This window comes from Colobus angolensis, unplaced genomic scaffold (genome assembly GCF_000951035.1).
Source record: "Colobus angolensis palliatus isolate OR3802 unplaced genomic scaffold, Cang.pa_1.0 Scaffold8, whole genome shotgun sequence".
NCBI lineage: Eukaryota > Metazoa > Chordata > Mammalia > Primates > Cercopithecidae > Colobus > Colobus angolensis.
This window is the reverse complement of record NW_012121820.1, coordinates 7198656-7202200: the sequence shown is the minus strand read 5'-3', so window position 1 is coordinate 7202200 and position 3545 is coordinate 7198656. Positions and strand designations below refer to the sequence as shown.

The 3545-nt window shown below is 47.3% G+C and overlaps 1 protein-coding gene across 2 annotated transcripts in view; it reads right to left on the bottom strand.

Annotated features, from left to right (window-relative positions):
* Positions 1–102, bottom strand: part of ELMO2 (engulfment and cell motility 2) — a 40893-nt gene extending 40791 nt beyond the window's left edge. Inside the window, exon 1 of one of the 2 annotated variants that reach the window (XM_011928868.1) lies at positions 18–102. The gene's annotated coding sequence lies outside the window, so the exon portion shown is untranslated. The remainder of the gene's footprint in view (positions 1–17) is intronic. The other variant, XM_011928867.1, reaches the window with a different exon arrangement.
* Positions 103–3545: the final 3443 nt, after the last annotated feature.

Genomic DNA, 3545 nt, shown 5'->3' with positions numbered 1-3545 from the left:
GCGCGCCCCTCACTCACCAGGGGGCCGACCTAGGCCCAGCTCCCGCTCCCGGGTCTCCCCTCGGCTGCTCCTCCAGCCTCCGCCCGCCCCGCCTTCTTGGGACCCCGCCCCGCACAGGCCGGGCCGGGCTCCTATTGCTCCGACTCGCCGTCACGCTGAACTCTCTTTCTTCAATTGGGTTGCTTGTCTGTCACTCAAGGAGGGGCGGGCACAGCTGCCGGTAGAGGGGAAAAACGCCGGCCGTCCCCGCCCCCCAGTGGAGGCCTCTTAAAGAAACAGGACGCCTTTCCCCCGCGGGCTACAGGGTCTGAAGGAACGTAATTTCCCAACAAACCCAAGAGGCAGCTTTCTTTTTGCCCCAAACTTTTATTTTTTCTTTTTGGTATGCAGTCCTAGAGTGAAGGAAAAGGCTTTTGTTCCCTGTGTCAAATCATAGGTTGTGAGCTCTAAGCGGGCCTCTGGTGGCATTCCGCCCTGTGCCCAGCGGGCACTTAACCGCACACCCAACAGTGGGGATAGCTGTGGTTTGGGGAACTGAGTGGGAGGTGACAGTCGTGTCAGAGGCTGTGAGCAGCCGCGCTGCTCACCACCGAGTTGGAGCTAATTATACCGGCACCCAGGGCTGACCGTGGGCGCTGAGCAGAGGCAGAAGGGTACAACTCAGCTGTGCTGTTGGAAGGGATCCGTGGGAGGTGGCATTCGTCACTGCACCTGCGGATCGGAACAAGGCCAGGCACCGCGCCAAGGACTCACTCCTGCTGTCTCTCTTCATGCTCACAGCAGCCCTGTGGTGGAGGGAGCATCGTGATCCCTTCGCTGCAGATGAGGAAACTGAGGCGCAGAGAAGATCCGAGATCTTACAGTTGGTGAGGGGCAGAGCAAGATGCCAACCTATGCCTGTTGGATTCCAAAGTTTATACTTTAATCGTTGGTTTAGCAGATTCTTACAACAATCCTGGGAGGTGCGTATTCAGTTGTCCGTTTACAGCTAAAGAAACTGATACTCAGCAAAGAGACGATGTAATGACTACCACTTACAGGGCACTGCGCAGTCTGCAAAGCAGTTTTATATACGTTGTTTCCTTTGATCCTCAAAACATCTTGGAATTAAATATGATTTCTGTTTTTTTGTTAGTCCTATTTTGCAGGTGAATAAAGTAAGGCTTGGGGAGGTTGAGGCTTAGCTATAACTAACATTGCTAGAGCTCTGGCAGGAGTTACTCTTTCTCCTTCTCACTGGCCGGACCCAGCCTTGACCTTGTGATGATGATGATGATGTGCTAGGGGACAGAGCCACAGCACAGAAGGTGCCAAATGCTACCTGCCTACTTGGGACACTCACTTCATATTCTTATGGAAAGAGAAATGATCTTCTCCGTTCCTTTTATTATTAACTTTGATAGCAGAGAGGGCTCTTAGAGTCAATCTTGCACTCACACAACACTGAAGATGAAAGTCTTAAATTTGTACCCTGGGCGCCTCATTTTGCTTCATCCTAGTCCTGGCCCTGCCTAATACACATTTATCCAAGGAATGAATCACTCACTTTAGCTTTACAAGACTGTGTCATTTTTTTTTTCTTCCTGATATTGCCAGTGCAGGTTCTTTGACTGCTAGTCTTAGGAATCAATTCTGGCTAACTTTACCCCCAAAAAGAGATTTTATTGGCAGGCTAGTGTTTAACTCACAGAGGTAACAGGAAGCTGGAGAATCAGGCTTAGAAAAGGACAGAAAGTGGAGATGCTTTGAGAGTTTAGGCAGGCAAGTGAATCAATTCTGTTTTTCTTCCCTTTCTTGACCAGAGTTTTCTTTGATGAGTCAAAGTCCCTGGAGCAAGGGTGCGATTGGCTGAGCTCAGGTAACACATCCACACTTTAGCGAAGGAGGGCAGGCACCTTGATGGACAGCTCCACCAAGACGGCACAGAAGTGCAGAGTTCTAGATCCCTCTTCCTCCATCCGCCTCAGCTGCTCCCAGTGGGCAACTAGGTTCAGGTGCCCTGTTTTCAGGCTGGGATCAAATAGGAGGAGTACATGCAACTGAAAGTCATGATTACACAAATGCAATTGTGTCTGGCATGTGGGAGAGGATAGCAGAGATTCTGAGCTTTGGAACCTTATAGACCTTTGTGCTATTTACCAGCTGTTTGTCCCTGGGTAAGTTACTAGATCTCTCTGAGCCTGTCTCCTCATGTGTACAATGGGGAGAATAACAGTACCAGCCTTAATGGATTGTTTGAGAAGTGAGATCACTATAAATGTACAACAGTTAGCAAAATGTCTGCATTTAAGTGCTCAATAAATTGTAAATTATAAAATTGTAAAATTATAGTAGGTCTTCCATAAGTACGTATTGTGTGAGTGAATTATCTACCCCTCTCAGTTCTCTAATACATTTGACTTTTGTTTATTTTTTGTTTTTGAGGCAGAGTCTCCCTCTGTCACTTGGGCTGGAGTACAGCGGCATGTTCTTGGTTCACTGAAACCTCCGCCTCCCAGTATCAAGAGATTCTCCTGCCTCAGCCTCCCAAGTAGCTGGGACTACAGGTGTGCACCACCACGCCTGGCTAATTTTTGTATTTTTAGTAGAGACGGGGTTTCCCCATGTTGACCAGGCTGGTCTCAAACTCCTGACCTCAAGTGATCTGCCTGCCTCAGCCTCCCAAAGTGCTGGGATTACAGGCATGAGCCACCACACCCGGCCTATATGGCCCATCTTTAGAGTGGTGGGGAGCTTAGAGACAAAATCTTTGCCATGGTCTATAAGACCCTAGATGATCTGGCACTTTACTTCTCAGACTTAATCTATTCCTACTCTCCTGCTAACTTACTGTTTGAGTCTTACATACTAATTTCCCATTCTCTGAACACACAGTTTCTTCTCATCTCTGTGCTTTTGCACTTGCCGTGCCCTCTCCCAGAATGCTTTTCCCCCAGCTCATCACATGGCTTCCATCTTCACTTTATTCAGGCTATGCTCTGTTATCTCCTCTTTCAAGTGTTCCCTGACAACTCTGTCTCCTATCATCCAGCCCCTCCACCCCTCTCTTCCCTTAACCTGCTCTAGCCTTTTCCCTAGCACTGTATGTCATATTACTTTGTTTTGTTTTCTGACTTCTCCATTAATTGTAAGCTCCATGATGGCAGAGATCTTGACTGTCTTGTTCATAGCTGTATCTCTACTACCTAGAACATATCTATTACAGTACATAATGTGGGGTCAATATCTTATTTTGACCTTGTAAAATAATGGTTGCATCATTGAATAAACAAAAATGACCTGTGGGTAAATGGAAGGTTTCTATGAACTTGACTTATACTTAAATCTCTCTAAACACTTACAGATTAATCATGGCCCTTCTCACATAGAATTATTGTCAAATACAATCCCTGCCAGTACACCAAAAGGCTTTTTTTTTTTTTTTTTGAGATGGAATCTTGCTCTGTTGCCTAGGTTGAAGTGCAGTGGCATGATGTTGGCTCACTGCAACTTCCACCCGCTAGGTTCAAGCAATTATTCTGCCTCAGCCTCCCAAGTAGCTGGGA